The sequence below is a fragment of the Dromiciops gliroides genome, chromosome 4 (assembly GCF_019393635.1).
Source record: "Dromiciops gliroides isolate mDroGli1 chromosome 4, mDroGli1.pri, whole genome shotgun sequence".
In the NCBI taxonomy this organism is placed as follows: domain Eukaryota; kingdom Metazoa; phylum Chordata; class Mammalia; order Microbiotheria; family Microbiotheriidae; genus Dromiciops; species Dromiciops gliroides.
Window position 1 is genome coordinate 36,617,807 of NC_057864.1, and position 20,233 is coordinate 36,638,039.

Here is a 20,233-nt window from a genome sequence, read left to right on the forward strand (position 1 = left end):
GCTTTAGATGGCAAATAAAGAAAAGTTACAAGGCGTAATTTTTTGGTAAAGAATAATGAAGAACTCTAACAATGAACGCTGTCTAAGATGGAAATGGCTACCTTTGAGTGGTAATGGATTCCCAGGGCTTGTTTGGTTCAAACAAAGCCTCAGCAACCACTTTGCACCAGTGTTGTTGTGGGAGTGTTTCAGGTAAGGACTGGACTAGTTTATCACCTGTTTTCCTTTCAACTGTGAGGTTCTTGACTTTGTGATTATAGTATTCATTACTAAATAGTTTTTCTTAGTCTCCCTTCCCCATCTGTTCATTCGAAGTATTACATATACATACATGTCTTTTTGTCCAGTGGGGAGAGGGAGAGAAGGAAGGAAGAATTCTTGATTCTGACTACTTTACATCTAGAAGAAAAGATAATGTATTCTAATACTTATGTTATTTGGTAAAAGTTAAGTCCTATTGTCAGTCTATAGGCTCTATTAGGCTATATGAGACTATCTGGAATATATCACCCACAAATATATGAGTGAGTCATTATACAGAAAATGGCCCTTTGCTTATTATATGATATATATCACGATCTTGTATCTGGAGCCAAAAGATTTCTGTATAGAAAACTAAATGGGAGATCAGTTAAGTCTCAAAGTAATGAGAGTTGTTTTTTCTAGGGGAGCAAACACAAACTTAAGCCATTATAAGATAGAAGATGTGGGCTATAAGTTTATTCTAGAATTTAGGTAATTTGCTATGTCCAGAGAAACACTGCTTTCTGTGAGGTATGAATGTGTAAGACTTTAGAGAAATATGGGAAGATTTTTATAAACTGACAGAATGGAATAAGCAAAACCAGAAAAATGATACCTATTGCTGAAAGAAAACCCATAATATTTGTGTTGATAATTAAATATACTTCCTTCCTTTGACAGATAATGCAATACTAAGGAAAGATGTCATGAGGTCGGTAGGTTGGGTATATTTTTGCTTAGCTGGTTTTGTTACAAAGAGGGGGGATTCAATTCTGGAGGTGCAGGGATAAGGGAAAAATGAGTATATTTCCAGAAAGTCCTTTGATGTAAAAATAAAAACATCAATAATTTCAGAAACAGTAATGGATGGAGAAACACCTCAAAAGAATTATGTATTGCAGCACACTGCCACCCAATGCTTAATATCATTACTGGTCTGCCTTGATTGAGCTTCTGTTCACCATATTCATCTAGTTGTAATATTTTGTGGGTTGTCCTTCCCCCACTTAAGAATTATCCCAGTGAGTATTGAGTGACATAAGCGACACCATATAGTAGAGAGACTTCTACTTGTGGAGTTAGAAGTACCAGGTTTCAAGTCTTTCCTTCTATATTTACTACTTGTGTGGTCAAGGACAAGTCACTTAACCCAAGGCTTCTTAAAGTTTTTCCACTCATGACCCTTTTTAACCTGAGAAATTTTTACATGACCCCAGGTATATGGGTATATAAAATAGGTATACATAACCTTTTACTGTTGCCAATTTTTTTGTGACCTCCATATTCATTTAGGCAACCCCATATGAGGTCACAACCCACAGTTTAAGAAGGTAGGACTTTCCCTCTCTGCCTCCAATTTCCTTATCTATAAAATAAGGAAAGACTCTAGAACTTGCTTCACAATGTTTCTGTGATTGTCAAATGACCTGATGTTTGTAAAGTATATTGTGAGTGTTAAAAAGGTTATATAAATGATGACTATGATCTTTAATCTCAAGAAGTTTATATTCTGTAAAAAAGACAAAACGGAATAGAATTCACCATTGACAGAACTTTAAGCTATGGGCAAGTGCCTGAGGCATCTGAGAGTTCTCTTCATAAATAGACAAGTAAGTAGTTTTTATTCTGTACCTCTTTGAATGTTTTTAGAAGTCTCAGCACCATTTCTTCATCAGTGCTGGAAAAGCCCATTGAAACTTAGAGGAAAGTAATGGATTCTTTGGACACCTCACCAAGAGTCAAGAGATGCTCTTTCCTGGTTTCAGAGCATGGATCCATTCAAAACACTTTTATAAATGCCTACTTTTAGGCCATTCTTAACAAGGTGTACAGGAGCAATTCCTTCCCTCAGTGAACTTAAAATCCAGAAATTTCCCTCTTAATCATATGGTTGGTATCAGAAAGCAGGCTCTTATAGCACTGATAAAGTGGTCAGAAGCTCTGATGTTATATGGCAGATGGTAGAAAAATCTGCCTTCTAAAATGAGGCTTTAGGCCATTTCCTTGTTTTTCTTATCTTTCCACAGGTAGTGTTGGAAAGTCCAAGGAACATCAGGATTGGCTCTCCAGTTCTCAGAAACTATGTGTGTGTGAAGTCCAAAGGGGTAAGTGAATGTGAGCATACTAGCGTGTGTGTGCCATAAGACTCTGGGGTTCATCACAGGAACCCTACTCATCCTACCTTAATCCCCACATTGCTGTCATGCCCTGAGACATAGTTTGCTTTTATTGTCAGCAAAGTAGACTTGTTTCCTTGAGCAGTACATCCATATTCCTGATACCATATATTCTTCTGAGGTTAGACTAGTAGTAGAATTTTTATTGGCAATGTTAGTGCAGAAACATAAAACACAGAGACCACATACTGTGCAACTACTATTGAGAGAAATGCCAGTGAACCTGCAGACCCTGTTAGCAACAAAAGCTTCCTTACTTTCTCATTGGTAGGACATTGTAAATGATAGGCTTTCAATTATAAATGGTGTTAACTAAAATGTTCTTGGTAAGTTGATCATCAGACCTTCTGGATAGGTCTTTCCATCTTTATTCTAATCCATGCTGCTACACAAGAAAATACATAGGGTTTCTGAATTTACAAATGACATGAAATCTCTCCCCTTCACATAGTGCTTTTGTTAAGAAGCCTAATGTGAGCTTCCTACTAAAGAAACTGCATAGGGAATGGAACTTGAGGGCATGGTATCTGTTGAGTACTTGGTGTGGTCCAGGTTCCCTGCAGATTTACAGAAGATGTCAGATTTAATTCATAGTTGGATTAAGGAGTTAGCTAAAGGGGAAAGGGGCCAAATTTAGTGTCTGGCAGCAGCACTTCTGGCTAGCTTCTCCCTCATTTGTAAAGCTTCCTAAAATGGATGACAGCTCTTACCATGGATTTTATTATAATTACTTCCCTTTAATCCTAGATACATTTAGTATGGCCACTAGATGGCATTATATAGAACATAAAAGGAAAGCATTTTGATGCATTTAAATCTTCTAGTAGCTTTCTGTTTTCATCTTGCTCTAAATATTCCTTTTTAATCATTCAAGATCAGTGCTACCTTAGGGAGACAGTGCAAGGAGTGTCACCAAATAAAAAAAACCCAAACCCAAAAAAAACCCATTTATCTATATTGGTGGATATAGCATTTTTAGGTTTCCAAATGTTCTACAGTTAATATTGCTTCAGCAAGGAGGGAACATGGGCTACTGTGAGAGCAAAAGGAAAATGAATACAAAGTGGTGAAACTGGACTAGAAAAAAATGCCCCAGTGCTAAAATTCCTTAAGTTTAATTTCTAAAAGGAAAGGAATGAAGGCTAAGATACATACAAATAGAAGCAAACAGCTTCTCAAAATATGAAACCATTTCACAGAGAGAGAGAGCTTGACCTCACACTCAGCATCATTTTCAGATCAAGCTAGATATCATAGCAAGCCAGGCAGAAAGATAAAGTTTGTAGTCAGCTCTTAATTATCTACAGTGTACCCTTGGGCTGCATAATACAAATCATCTTATAATGTAAAAGTCTTTTATATTGTCAAATCAGTTACAAGTGATTTATCTAGTAATCTTTCAACTCTAGATAGAGCCTTTTAAACCCAAATACTATAGCTTCTCAGAAAAGGTGAGAACCAAACTTTTAAGTTTTAGAGATTTATCCACATCTCCTTGTAAGCTGATGTTTTACATCTGCCTGAAAGCAAAGTTAACACTTTGTTCACACATTTTCAGTGTTGTTTCTGATATTCAAAAACTATCATGAGGCTGATTGTGGTAGCTCTCTTGCTAACAAGACCCTTAGGCAAAATCTTCCTGAACTATCTGCTAAAAAACAACTCAATTGCAGTGTTGCTCTGAGCAAAAATGTGGTTCATAATTTATGATATGGAAAACAAATCTTTGAATAGTAGAATTTTAGAGCTAGAAGGCGACTTCAGTGGTCAAGACCAATAAGCTACACACAGCATGAATCCCATCTACATCTCCAACATCAACAACTTGTCATCTGGTACTTCATTCATTGACCACCTCAAATTCCCCATCCCCTATCCCCATTTAAAAATATATCTGTTAGGGAAGTTTTCTTCTAATGAATCCACACCCTGTAATTTTGATGCCAGCTAGAACGAGTATAATTCATCTTCTTCATGGTGACCCTGCAGTTATCTGAAGAAGACAAAAATGCCCTCCCTAAGTCTTCCCTTCTTCAGTTTACCCATCCATCCTCAATTCATTCAATTTATCTTCCCATAGAGTGTTTTTAACTCCTTCACCATCCTGGCCATCCTGTTCTAGACACACAAGTCATTGTTTATTCTAAAGTTTGATTCACAGAGATGAATATGGTTTCTGGATTTAGTCTGCTCAGGGTAGAGTACAGTCAAATTACTTTAGTCCAGCTGAATTGTGGTTGTGGATGCCATGTGTTATTAATGCAGCATAAGATAACATACTAATTTTTCCTTACACATCACACTAATGATAAGCAATCAGAGAGAGAGAGAGAGAGAGAGAGAGAGAGAGAGAGAGAGAGAGAGAGAGAGTTCGTGTGTGTGTGTGTGTGTGTGTGTGTGTGTTTTAACATGAACTACTTTCTCTTCTCCCCACAAACTTCCCACTGCAGGTGACACCTTTTAACCCAAATGCTATATATTACACTAATTAATCCTGGTTATGTTTTATCTTGTTAGCTTCAGCCCAGCGTTTCAGCTCATCAAGATCTTTTGGACTCCAGTTCGGTCTTCCATTTCCTCAGCTTCATGTCATTCACAAATTTGATAAGCATGCCATTTATGCCTTCTTCAAAGTCATTGATATGTGTGTCTGTTTCGAGTCAAGGATAGAGCCGAGCCCTCTACCATTCCACTCAATATCCCTCCACATTGGCAATGATCCATTAATCAGTTTTGAAATCACCTAACTACTATCAACCAAACCAAATCTCCCTTTCCTCAGTGAAAATAGCATGAGAGACAGTCAAAGGATGACAAAAGATAGAAACAAAAGTGCAATATGCACTGAAATCTTACCACTCTTGGTGGTAAGAACTAGAAACAGTAAATATCCATTGATTTGGGAATGGCTGTAAAAAAATTAGAAAATTTCTGAAATATCAGTGTAATTGACTATTATTGTGCAATGTGAAATATTCAAAGAAACAGGATGATTTATCTGAACTTGGTGGAGTGTGAAATAAGGAGAACCAAGAGAATAAATAAAAGCAAAGACTATAGAAATTTAGTGAGTTTGAATAGGAGAAACATGCATATGAACAGATCCTTAAAAGGAAGTTCACCTCTTGAGCAGTAGAAAAACCAGTGAAGGTTCTGGAGAAGAAATAATGAAATACGCCTCCTTTATGGTACAGAGATGTGGGAGTCTGTTAGGACAGAATATTATACATTTTCACACAAAATTGCTGTCAAATTTATTTAATTGTTTTTATTTGTCACAAAGCATGGTTCAGTCTGGAGGGCTGTGTGGGAAATTATGATGTAAAGACAAAAGGCATCAATAAAATGTATTTTTACAATAAGATAGCATGAGAGATTTTGTCATATATACCAGTCTACTGGCCCTGTCTGGAAAGGAAATAAGTTTATTATGCCATAATTTTTCTTAACGAGGAACATGTCAGATTATAATAATAATCTCTTCTAGTTTTTAAGTTCTAACAAACCATCCCTTTAATAAACTTCTCTAGAGTTTTACCACAAAGAAATGTTAAGCTTAGTGACCTATAATTTGAAGTATCCACATCATTAATTTCAAATATTGGAATGTTTGCTTATCTCCAATCCTCCAACACTTCTCCCTTTACCATGATGCCCTAGTGATAAAAAACCAAACAAACAGTGATTTGCAAACACTTTAGTGTTTTCAGTGTTTAGTTCATTCAGGCCAGATCTGCTGTCCTTTACCATTTCACTTATTTGGATTTTTAGTTATAACTAATGTTCTCTCCATTTCAAAGATCATTTTTGTTAATAGGTAAAATGAAAGGAAATCTAAGTTGAGTTCAACCTGCCTGTCATTTATTAGCATCTTCCCATCTATCCCAGGTAGATTTTTTTTTTCTTTCTCTACCCCCATAGTTTTTTTCTCTCCTTTCCCCAAACATGAAGCTGTTTTCTTGTCCTTTGTAGTTATGGCAGTGCTTGGCTCATAATAGATTTTTGTCTTCTTAACTTTTCTTACAGGACTCTGCAAAGGGTTGGTTTTATTTTTTTACATTTTTAGCTGCCTCAGATCTCTAATCTTATTCCTTATTGGTAAGAATAAGGTTTGTAATTAACAGATGCTGTTGTCTTCTACCTTTCTCTCTTTTTTGTTTTGCAGGGCAATGAGGGTTAAGTGACTTTTCCAGGATCACACAGCTAGTAGGTGTCAAGTGTCTGAGGCTGAACTTGAACTCAGGTCCTCCTGAATCCAGGGCCAGTGCTTTATCCACTGTGCCACCTAGCTGCCCTTCTTTTTTTTCTCTTTTTTTTTCTTTTCTTTTTCTTTCTTTCTTTCTTTTTTTTTTTGTCTTCTACCTTTCTCAGAAATTATCAGTAAGACAAGTCAAGAACTTTTAGCTCTGGGGCAGCTAGGTGGTGCAGTGCTTCATGAGAAGTACCAGCCTTGGAGTCATGAGGACCTGAGTTCAAATCCAGGCTCAGACACTTGACATTTACTAGCTATGTGACCCTGGGCAAGTCACTTAACCCCAATTTCCTCACCAAAAAAAAAAAAAAGAACTTAGTTCATTTGCTTTTAGCAGTGAGACCTCCTTCCCAGTTGGCACTATCACCAGCTATTTTTGGAGCTTTGCCATTCAACCAATTCCAAATCCATCTTAACTACACTATTATCTATTTCATATCTCTTAATCTTTTCCTAAAAACAAACAGTATGGGAGATTTTGTTAGATTCTTCAATGAAATCTAGGAAATTAACTTATTTGTCGGGGGCGGCTAGGTGGCTCAGTGGATAAAGCACCGGCCTTGGATTCAGGAGTACCTGAGTTCAAATCCGGCCTCAAACACTTGACTTACTAGCTGTGTGACCCTGGGCAAGTCACTTAACCCCCATTGCCCAGCCAAAAAATAATAATAATAATAACTTATTTGTCTCCCAGACCTTAGTTGATCTAGTAACCTGTCCAAAAAAAACCCTTAGATTAATCTGACCTGACCAGTTCTATATGTTCATTATATCTCTCTGTAAATCTGTCCTAGAATGTTACTGGAATAGCAAGGCAAGCTCACTGGCCTCTAACTTGCAAACTATTTGCTTTCCTTTTTTAACCCTAGATCTCCTTAGTTGTACCCTAGGTATTGCCAACATGAAGAAATATAGAAACATTTACCCATGTACAAGAATTCTGTTCCTAGGCTGGAGAGTAGAAAGCATCTGATCAATTTGTAGTATTTCTTCCTAGATGTTCCAGTTACAAGTAGTTTACTGTGTACCGGTAACCATAATTTTTCTTAATATAACTTTGCCTCTTCTAGAATTGCACTGCTTCCCATATATTTTCCTAGTCTGTGTCACACCTAATTCTTTGTCTTCACAATCTAGTTGTAAGAGTAGCTTCCTGTACTCCACTTGAGGAGAGAACATGTCTCTGAGACTTGTTTGTATACATACCATGGTCCAATTATTCCCTTTTTTACATTAGTTATACTATTTCTAAAAGCCTTGAATAATCCAGACAAATGCAGAGCACTAAATTTGTGGTCATTGCTTTTTCTAGATATTGGCTAGCCAAACCTGTAATAACCTGTTGTAGAATTTTACCAGTGTCACACCTCTTTTCCAGTGACTGGCAGGAACTGGCTATTGAGAACGGATTAAGACATTTGGCTCTTTTCTGTGCAACTGCTTCTGGATCCCTTTAGTTTTTGTTTTTAGGAGAAAGAGATTGAGTGCCTTGGAAGAGGAAAGATGACCCTGAGAGTGAAGGGCTAGATGGGTTGAAAAACAATCAGGAGAAGCACCAGCCCCGGAGTCAGGAGGACCTGAGTTCAAATCTGGCCTCAGACACTTGACATTTACTAGCTGTGTGACCTTGGGCAAGTCACTTAACCCCAATAGCCTCACCAAAAGGAAAAAAAAAAGCAAAACAATCATGAGAAACTGGTCAGAAAGGTCACAGATGACTATGAGGAGAGCAAATGGTATGCTGCAACCTCGACCTTGGGATGGAGAACAATGGATATTGGGAGCCTATAAGGGTGTTTGCAGCATAATACCCAAGACCAGAATGCTAACACAGGATGGTAATGGGTTGGGAGCAGGGGAAGGGACATGTTGATTTTAGGGTAATGCACAAAGATTTCCTGCCTCCTAGGAAGAGAAAACTGTCTTGATGTCTACCTTCTTGTATATAGAAGTTTTAGCATCTATGATTTGCCCTTTTTAAAAAATCAAAGCTATGGCTAATTGCTAAACTGTGTATCCCATTATTAAGGGTATAGGGATTGGGAAAACTCAGAAAAGAAGGAAATTCAAACTATTGTTTCTCCCAATATCCACTGTCAACTAGAGAGAATTTATTGAATTATTATAACAAGTTTCTTAGAATAGAGCTAATACATTCACCAAAGGTTCTCTTAGGATTAAAATGAGTCAGTAGTCACCTACATAGCTTGCTGAGTTAGTTTTAAGCTTCCATCATCTCTTTGAAAGGAGAAATTTATGCCCAAGAAGAGGGGAAAAAGTGGCTAATGAGAAAGACACCCTAAGGAAAAAGTAAATTGGGAATAGCTCTACCCAGAAAGCTAAGGAGGAAAGGGATTAATAAAATGGATTCACCCACCCACCCACCAGTTTTTAATAATAGGTAAATTTAAATTAAAGTCACTGGCCTATAGTTGGCAGATTCCATTTTCTTCCCATTTTCGAAAATTGGGACATTTGCTTTCCATTTTTGAGATGCGCCATTCATTCCTTATTCTCATTTAAATACCACTATTTTTCTACTTTTTGAATATTTAAAAACCTTAACTGGAGGGAAAGGAGTTGGCACCTGTGAGGCCCTTTCAGCAACTTCTATGATTGTTATTGTAAGTTGGGCTAAAGTGTCAACTTTGGAATTGGATGAGACATCCCATTTCGTAACCTCTACCAGTTATTTTTCTTTATAAATTTGTTTTATTCATTTTTATAAATGATCGGGAATTAACTGCATTTCCAAAAGAACAAGGAGATCACTGTGTAATGTGGAAAGTGAAAGTATTCACATATTGCCAAAATGAAAAAAATTAGTAGAAGGAAGCCCGTGTATGCAAATGCTTTTCATGTGCAAAGCATCTGTGATAAGCACTGGGAAGACAAATAGAAAAAGGAATGCCAGCCTTGCTCTCAAGGAGTTTTTAGCTCCAAGTCAAATGAAAATGTTGGGACACAGCAGCAAAGTGGATGTTAATGCCTCTACATCCTTTTTTTTTTGGGGTGAGGCGATGAGGGTTAAGTGATTTGGCCAGAGTCACACAGCCAGTAATTGTCAAGTGTCTGTGGCCAGATTTGAACTTAGGTACTCCCAAATCCAGGGCTGGTGGTGCTTTATCCACTGCGTCACCTAGCTGCTCCACTCCCCCTTTCTACAGACAAAACCATAGCCGTTTCTGACGTTGAACTTTTTGACAGTATTTGAGGCTTTGGTGACAAAAACCTTATTATCTGGGTCTTCAATAACTCTAGCAGCTGTAGGAGCAAATGCTGCATCTCCACAGGAATTGCTTCCCAAGATAATGTCTGAGGATTCTGGAAGTATTGGTATTGCTACTCCCAAATATTTCACTTTCCCCCTTTTGCATTGCCATATATTTCTTCATTCTGTTTACTTCACTTTATATCGGTTTGCAGAAGTCTCCTGGTGTTTGAGTGTCATATTCATAATTTCTTTTTTTTTTTTTTTTCAGGCAATGGGGGTTAAGTGACTTGCCCAGGGTCACACAGCTAGTAAGTGTCAAGGGTCTGAGGCCGGATTTGAACTCAGGTCCTCCTGACTCCAGAGCCGGTGCTTTAATTAGTGCGCCACCTAGCTGCCCCCTATTCGTAACTTCTTACAGCTCTGTTGCAGTTATGCACCATAGACTGTGCTTGAGCAGCAGTGACCTCTGTGCTTGATGTAGCCTAAGAACAGTTTGGCCTCATTGGTGATGGGACTCCACAAATACAAGGTCATGGCCAAAGAATCCCGCCCATCCCGACCTCGCTTCCATCATGGGCCCAGTCATATTGGAGGGAAAACTTGGAATCTTTACTCCCTGCCCTGCTACAGGAAACTCAGTTATGTGCTGTGTTGTTTTTGCTAACTCTAATCCACACTTTCTGAGTTATTCGAAATCAGCTTTCGTTGTTTGCTAACAGATCTTAAAAGGGCATAGAAGGTAAAAAGAATTTCTGTGGTAAGCACAAGAGAAAAGCAGATTTGCCAAACTGAATAAAAATGTATCACTCCACCTCTATTAAATTTAAACTTAATCTGATAGGATATAAAGGGGCAAAATTAAATCATTGTTGCATTTGATAGGGAAAAAATCCCACAAGAGGCCCCTATGAGCTTTTCTCAGCTGCTGAGAATACCATGAAAACAAATCAAGCCCTTAACATAGATTTGAAGACAGTCTTGCAAGTGTCAGTAAGAACCAAACATTGACCCTCCACTGATAGTGTAAACAGTGAAGTAAATACATACCATGCTACCTGCGAAGAGCTGTCTGCCTGCAGTAGCTTCCTCTACCTAAACATCAATGTAGAGCCAGCCTGCATGGCCACTCTGGCTTATGATCTGGTGAATGTGGCCCTCCCACCTGTTTCCTTACTCCCTCTATCAAACAGGACTTGTCTTGAATCCTGACCTGTGTTCTGTTTAATGAGTAAGTCCCGGGAACTTCCATTTATGTGATCAATAGAGACTGGGCTTGTAAAGGGAAGTCCTGCCGAAGTACAATCCCTCTGGCAGTGCAGAGTCCTGACCTTAGAGGGGGGATCATGCAACCTGTGTCAGAGATAGGACTGAACCATCTTAGCTCCAACGCTTTAGAGAAAAGTTGGTCATCTTATTTCACATAGAGTTTTAAGCATAGTGCCTGTGTGGCTTCGGTCAAGTCACAACCCCCATGTGCTTCAGTTTCTAACCTCATTTGACCCTTAAGACATCCCTGTGTGCTTATCTCCATGCTACAGAAAAAGAAACTGAAGTTGGGAGGTCTAGTGACTTGCTTATAATACCTCATAAGGGTCAGAGGCAGAATTCAAAACCAGGTCTTGCTAACTCCAAGTGTAACATTTAGACTTCTGCCTCCACTTGTAAAGAGCAGCGGTGACATAAATAATCCCAAACCGTAAACTGTTAAGTGATTCCTGCTAAAATTTGGGATATACTATTTTGTTTCTCACCAGATTTATTTTATTAATCTCACTGCACTCTTCTTTCTGTCTCAGGACTCCTTGGAGACTCAGGAAAGTCAGGTGCTGATCATCATACATCTGCTACCTTAGCATGGGTATTGCATCAAGGCTCTTCTCTTTTCCTTCCTCTTTTCATCAAGTCCTAGGGGTTCAAGCCAGGGATCTGCTTGTAAAAGTTTAACAACCAGCTCTCTGGAAGAAAAAAAAATATTCATGACAACTTTCAAATTAAATTTAATCTGCATTATTAACATTTTCTCTAATACTTGCTTAAGTCTAGAAATCAGCAAAACAATGTGTAGTATTTGCCAGTTTCTTACATGTGAGTGCTCACACTGAAAAATGAAAAATCAACTTTCCTTTACTGACTCTTTAATTAGAAATGATCAGGAATTGACTGCATGAGTTGCCATTGGGTTCAAGTGTTAGCTATATTTTCAGCTCTACTAGGCTCTCCTGAATTGTAATTTTGCATTGGTCATTGTCTGCTATACAACTACTATTTATCTCTTAGTACCTAAAACTTTATATGTCTCATCACACACCCTTAGAACTACTTCTCTTCAAACAGATATCCCTCTAGGTCTTAGCTGAGGGGACCAGCATAGGTGATGGATAACTGTGGTTCCTTGCACCTGTAACTTTGACTTCATGAACTCTACTCATTTATTTTGAGGGCACCACCTTGGTAAAGTCAAGCCTTTTCTCTCCACTTATTCTGCCCCTCCCCCTCCAATAAAATATGTTGTCAAGTATCGTCCGTTTTACAAAATCCCTTGTATTATTCCTTTTCATTAGCCTGCATTGAGCTCTTGCTACCTTATACTTGGACTATTGCAGCAGCCTTGAACTTGGTCTATTGCCTCTACTATATCCCTCTTTCCCCCTGGTATAATTTTCCCCTTCAGGTAGCTTCCAAAATAAAATGCCCAAGGCCAGGTATAGACATGTAACTTCCCTGCTCAAAAATATTTAATTTATAAATTTATACAAAATAAAAATGTTTAATCCTCATCTTTAGGATAAAAGCCTTCCACAAATATGAGAATTATCAGCCCTATTTACTTTGTTAGCAGCATTTTCTATTATTCCCCTTTGTAAATTAAGTATTTTAGCCAGACAATTGCTAGCTGCTCCCTAAATTTAAAACTTCATCTCACCCACCTCCATTCCAAGGAGGACTGATCTTTTTTGATCCTATCTGAATCCTTTTTCAGTGTTGATCACCCTTGTCCCTAGATATTTTTTTGCCCTCTAGGTTTTTGTGATACTACTATTTCCTGATTCTCCTATCTGACCATTCTTTAATCCCATTTGTTTGATTTTCATCTAGGTTATGCCTGCTAACCATGTGTATCCCATGGGGCTTGTCCTGAGTCCTCTTCCTACATATTGTTTTACTTGGTGATGTCATAAGTTCTCATAAATACAATTACTCCTATGCTGATAATTACCAGATCTACTTATCCAGCCCTAGCCTCTCTTTTATTTAATCTCCCTATTTCAAATCTCAGATGGGATGTCCTGTAGATATATTAAATGAAACAAATATATCCAAAATTGAACTTTTTTACCCCCCAAACCTTTCATCCTAACTTCTTTATTATTATACCAGCAAGATAGTGTCCTAGGTCCGATTTTTTTCCAGTATATCATATCACCTCTTTTCAAATCTTCAGTACAATAAGTACAGCTCTTTACCCTGTAGCAAAGCATGTATGTAGTTTTCAGAGAAGCATGATCATTCATAAGCAGCAGTTAGAATATTTCATTGACATGAGAATGACGCCAAGCAAGAGAGGGTTAACATGGTTTATCTCTAGCTGACTTGAAGACAATGCAAATGGAAGACAACATCTCAGCAAGTCTTAAGTCATCTGTTGTTTTCCGTAGTGAGCTTCACAGAGACATTTTTGGAGCAGAGGGGCAAAAATATTCCATATAAGCATGTGTAAGTCTGCTGCATGGTACTAAGGTACACATATGTTAAAAGAAAAAGCTAGCTGTCCAGGGAAGATTCTTTTGGTGGGATGGTTAAAACTCTGCACCTATAATTAATTCATTTCAATTTAACGAGTATTAACTATCGATTAGGCAGGCCCTAAGGACAGAAAAACATTAGCCTTTGCCTGCTAGGATCTGTATTTTACTGGAATGCATAGTTGAGGGGACTAAGGCCTGGTCCAGAGAAGGGAAGCAGTTTGCCCAACATGGCATAGCAAGGCCGTGGCAGAACTGGGGCTTAAACCCAGAAATTTTGAGTTTTAAGACTGGTTTAATAGGAATTGATTCATCTGACTTCCAGGAAAAGAAAGATGCCTTTGACTTGACTCAAGGGAAAAAGCGTGATGCCTTTTGTATACATATCTGCATACTCATGAACCAGTCCAGCAATGAAAAACATTTGAAGAAAGTCAACCCTGGGATCCTATTTGAGAGCATATGCCACATTCCACACCAATATCCTGCACCTTTCTATCCACAGGAAAGAATAACTGATGTAGAAAGGAATAAAAACAATTAGTTAACAGGAATTCAAACCTGACTTTTTTGCTGTCCCTGCACAATTGAAAATCAGCTGGTTGGGGCAGCTAGATGGCGCAGTGGATAGAGCACTGACCCTGGAGTCAGGAGGACCTGAGTTCAAATCTGGCATCAGACACCTGACACTTACTAGCTGTATGACCCTGGGCAAGTCATTTAACTTTCATTGCCCTGCAAAAATAATAAAAAATATATTGGGACTAGTCTAATAGTTGAGATAAGCACATCATGGAATCATACATGTAGTATGCTCTCTGAACCATTTAAAAATATTTCTCATAGTGTTACTCCCAGGTGGGTTTTATTTTTAAACCCAGCATATATGTATATGTATGTTTATATTTTTAGGTCCTGGTTCTCTAAACAGCCCGACAGTGAAGTTAATTTCAACAGTGCTAGAATATCAGAGGTGTGTGGTAGGGATGTTGCTAATCGAAGGTCATAAGAGGAAGATTACAGCAGAGTGTGAAGATTGCACACTCCTGTGAACAGGAGTCCTGCCGAAGCTCAGGCTCATTTTCAGTGCTTTTGTGTCATCAGGACTTTTTTCTAACTCATCTCTAAGACTAATGTCTTCAGACCCTTTTGACAGCATAAGTGTGGAAGCACCTCATGTTATTTCTGCCTTCTATGCTGCTCTAGTTCATTCTGTCCAGAGGTCAGGCTCCACTGTAAGGCTTCTTGTGCTACTGATCGGGGCAACTGTGAACTAAATAGATCAAATCAGCGACCCTATCAATACCCTTGTTGCCCCCTCCCCCTCTTCTTAAAAGAAAGTGTCATTCAACCAAGACCATTAGGGAATATCTCATACCACCAGAAGCCCAATGCTGAGGTTGTGGTAGTTTTGTCTAACGTTCCTGGTATTCCTGATCTGACGGAGTCATTATTATGGTTTTGAAATAGTCGACTGAAGAGGGAAAAAATGAGGCGGGGGGGGGGGGGGTGGTCCCTTTTCAACAGTTACATGCTTGGGGAAAATGCCATATTACAGAGTTCTTAAAACCCAAGTCATTCATCCTTGAATGAAGTCAACTCAATTTTTTCTTGGTTTTATGTCTCAGGTTGCTATCATAAATAATTAAATTTAAATTTAAATTTTCTTTGTTCCTCTATAATTATTTTAATGACAGACACCATTTTGAATGTTATCCTTTCTGAAGCATCCTTTCTGTTAGTTATTCATTATTGACAAAATATATTCAGTCTCTGCAGGTTAACAAACTAATTTCAGTTTCCACTTCCTCCAACCTCCCCTGTCTCTACTTTGCAAACAAACAGGTTTTGTGAACAAGGCCTTTAAGAAATAGTTGACTAGTTTTGCGGATTTAAGCAGAAAAGCTTACAAAGTGATTATTTTTAAGCCCACATTGTCTGGAAATGTAGAAGAAGAACTCTGAAACTTTTTTCCCCTGGGTTATCAGAGTCCAAGACAATTGATGACATTACATTGGTCCTTCGTTTCAGATTTGTCGAGCCCACAAAAATCAATAGTTTTCCATTATCAGGTCCAGCTGGGTCACTGGTCTGTCAATGAGCTGTTACAATTGCTGTACAGGGTGAGCCTGACCAGTCAATTGCTGCTGACAAGAGGAAAACATGCTGACAGCCTCTCGAACAAGTCAGAACACAGATTTGCACTTTGGTTTGCCATCCAAAGAGACTCTGAGCAAGGCCATTTTCAAGATGTAGGCACACACAGTGGGAGAGCAGAATGGGCAGGCTTACCCTCCCCCAGTCTGTGCAACATAAATGCCTCGGGGCCTGTCCACACTCAAGCCAAACTGTGCTAGCAAGGACCATCTGTAGCCACTGCCTTTGCTAGCAGGGGGCTTGTGGCAGCTGGGATCAAGGGAGCTTTTTCACTGAGGACCAAATCACACTCTTTTATCCAAAGGTGGGAAAGGAGACAGAACCTCTACTTCATCGTCACTGAATTAAAATAATATTTTTAGTGTGTTGGAGAATATGAACATTTAGACGTGAAGTCACCCCCTCTGCCCCCAGCACCTAATAGACACAAGTAGGAGCAAATATTTTTACTTCGTCAGTGAGTATAGTTAGAGCTACATGACACAGGGCCATGGCTTACTTATGATGTGACACTGGGCAAATCACTTAAACTTTTGGTTTCTGTTTTATTATCTGTAAAAATAGAGATGATAATACTTGTACCTACCTTGAAAGGTTGTGGGGAGTCTCCATTCAGATGACATGGAAGATAATTTGCAAACCATAAAAACTATGTAAATATAAGTATTGTTATTATGGCTCTCAAATTGTGGTCCCTTGACTTCTCAGGGTTTATTAATTAAAATAACAATGATAGCTCAATTTTATACATAGCATTCTGAAGTTCACAAAGTGCTTGAAACGTTTATCTCATTTAGTCCTCACAGTGGCCCCTTGAGTAAAAAATGCAAATGGTCCTTTCACCTATCCATGGGTTGGTCTCTTTTAGTATCATTGCTTAGAGCAGTCCCTGGCATGAATTAATAATTTACATGTTATTTGTAGTAGATTGAGGAATAACCTCAGAAATACCTGGGTTAAAGTCTTACCTCGGACAAATACTGGTCGTGTGACCTTGGGCAAATCCCTTAACTTCTCAGTAGCCAAGGGGACAACTGTCAGGACTGTAAGTTTCAGGACAGAAATTTGCAGTGGTAGAAGGCATTTCCTTACCCAGAGTGACAGATCCTATTCCTCCAAAAAGAGAACTAAAGAGCAGAGGTTCTCCAACTTTTGGGTTTTGGGACCCCTTTACACTCTTGATTTTTTTTGTTTTTGTTTTTGTTTTTGTTTTTGGTGAGGCAATTGGGGTTAAGTGACTTGCCCAAGGTCACACAGCTAGTAAGTGTTAAGTGTCTGAGGCCGGATTTGAACTCAGGTACTCCTGACTCCAGGCCCGTGCTCTATCCACTGTGCCACCTAGCTGCTCCCCCTTTACACTCTTAAAAATATTGAGGACCCACCAGAACTTTTGGTTTTGTGGGTTATATGTATCAATATTTACTATATTAGAAATTAAAACAAACTTTAAAAATATTTATTAAAAAATAATAAGCCCATTATGTAGTTTTTTATTGAAAAAGTCCAAGAAACATGTGAAACCTATTATATGCTATCACAATATTTTTATTGAAAATACAGCTTTTCCAAAAGAAAAAAATTAATGAAAGGTGACATTATTTTACTTATTTTTGCAAATATCTTTAATGTCTGGCTTGTTAAAAGCTGGATTTTCCTATCTGCTCTTGCATTCAAACCATTGCAGTATGTGGTTTGGGGTTAAGATCCTTTCAGGGGGTCCACAAAGTCAAAACTATTTTCATAATCAATCAAACTAAGACATTTGCCTATTAAAATACCCCTCTTCTCTCCAACGACATCTGTGTAAGGCTGGATTTTCTCCCTAATACTTCAACCGAAACATCAGACTGAATGCAGAAGATGATAGGAGAATCGATGTTAATAGAAGGTACAGGTCACCACACTGATGAAATCCAAATTATAGGCCTTTCAGTCAAAACCTGATATTTTATAGGCCTGTCCTTTAAAACAGTACCATTCTGCTACATGTTGGCATCTGTGACTGTGTCCATGAGGTCATTTGTTCTGTTAAAAATGTTCTGTCTACAGAAGAAGCCTAAAGAGTTGTTTCCTTTTTTAGTCCTATCTGCACAGAAATAATTCCATTCAAGACTAAATTAATATTACTTGAATACTGAGCTAACTCCATGAAAATCTGGATAAGACATTGTCTAAACTTGGCTTTGGCAGAAAGGAAAGAAGGCTATAAGTGGGCTTGTATTGCTCATTCTTCCCAAGGAAAGGGTTCTAGACCAGGTCACCTCCAAATCAATCAAAATTACTAGGGACCCTCTAAATCAGTGAATTTCACAATCAACATAGACTTGCTTCAGTTCCCTCCCATCTTTGGGTTGTCCTCCCACCTTCCTCATACTGGCTTCATTTCAGACTTCAAATTTGTGAGCTGAATAAGATAAATATTTTTAATGTATTTCAATATTATGATTTTTAATGTTCAACTTTTATTAACATCTTTCAAGTATTAAATTCTAGCTTTTTTATTTATGCCTCCAGTCTTGGATTTGATTCTTTTGGAAGTCAACATTCACTTGTGTCCCATCATCAAACGAAACTGGTAATCAAGTGTATTTCTGCAAGCTAACTAGCTGGTCTGTGCTTTAAAAAAACACCACTGGAAAAAAAGGATCGTTTTCTTTAAATAAGTAAAAAAAAAAAATAACAGAGAGGAGTACATTTGCTGATAATTAGATGAACTAGTCTTATGTCTCCCAGCACTTAGAAGCTTGAAATTCGTCAGATCTCTTATAGCATTAATTAAAAAGAATTTATGTTTTTTTAATAAAATGCTTCATGTTTTAGCTCCTTTATTCCTCCACCCAATGTGATTATGTGGGGGCTGAAGGGAATTCAGGTTAATATGTTGACACACTTAACAATGCAGGGTCGTGTTGTGCAATCTGCCTGACTGGTTCGGTTCAGTACCCCCCCTGACAGGTCCTAATCATCCCTTGCCCTAAAGGCAGAGGCAAAGAGAGGATTTTAATTACTGCTTGGATGCGGGGTTGCCAGCATTAAATTGAGACATAATTAGGCCTCCGAATTTTAATAATTGTCCTAGTTAATTGGGCAGACAAGTGCGTTATGCAGCGTGGCGGGCGTGATTAGATAATTAGTATTTCCAAATGACAAAATTGGGCTCTTGGTTACAAATTCTAGATGAAGGGGAGAAAGGTAGCAAGCAGATCTTTACAAGTCTATTAAGGGAGAGTTTAGCGATGTTGGTAATTTGAAGTCCATTAAGAAGCCACGTTCTGTTTTCGGGGCTAGGCGCCTTGGACAGGTGGCTCTGCCCACCTCCTTGGCACCCTCCCCAGTCCCCTCCAAGCCAAGGCTGCTTGCTTGGCTTTCCTTTGGCAGTGGCCCTGCAACTCTATAGCCTTCAATGATTTGGTTGGAAGGGCTCTCCCCCCGCCCAAATGAAGGGCACGTCTGTGGGTTGGGAGAGATGCAGAGAATATTCTTAGGTCAATAACAAAGATTTTCCAAACAGACAAGGCATAAAACTTTGGCCGCCTTTGGGGTGGAGGATAGGTGTGACTTTTCCCGTGCAAACCCATTTTCATACGGTGATACATTAGCCTCATCCAGAATTGTCTTCAATTCGTGTCCAACTTACTCAGAGGTTAAATAAGGAGACAACTCTAGGCTGGACTTTGATGATCCGGCAGGCTCTATGATATGCTGAGGAAGGAGCGTGCACCACCCCCACGTGCCCAGGACTTGAGTAGTCAGTAACATTCCCTCTGCCCCTAACACCCAACCTGATCTTTCTCCCCAAATCCTCCTTATGGCATCAACCTGAAACTAACCAAGGTGTGACAGGAAGTCGAAGGGAATAGGATGAGGCAAGCTAAATGATAAACCAAGCATGGTCTGTGTGTGCTCTGGGTGTTTCCCTTCCCACCCCACAGGGACAAAGGCAGTTTTCTTATTCTAAGCTCTGATCGATCATGAGCGCAGAATGGTACCTGCTAGGACGGGGAGGAGGATGGGCATTACAACACTATTATTCTAGTGATGTCATAGGGCTTAAAACCATGGAAGAATTCCATCTCTGGTCCCACCCAGAGGGCCATCGCGTATGAATGGGGCTGCAACTTATTACTTATGGAGAATCATGCTAGAGAAATGATAGAAGAGCATCAAACAAATGTCTGACCTACAAAGGAGGTGGGCTGGTCATGGGGAGAAAATGAAGTACAACAGACAGCCCTGGTGTTTCATCAGTATCAAAGCTATGTCAAGATGAAGAGTAAGGGCCTGGCAGTTTGGGCAGGTCCCCTGCAGAGGATTTATTAGGACTAGGACAAGAGGAGCGCAGGATGAGCCCTGGATAGGTTTTGATGTGCATCCTTGAAGGGAGCACCACCTGCCTGACATCATAGATGCTCTGAATCTTGAAGTATCATGGAAGATGGTACCACTG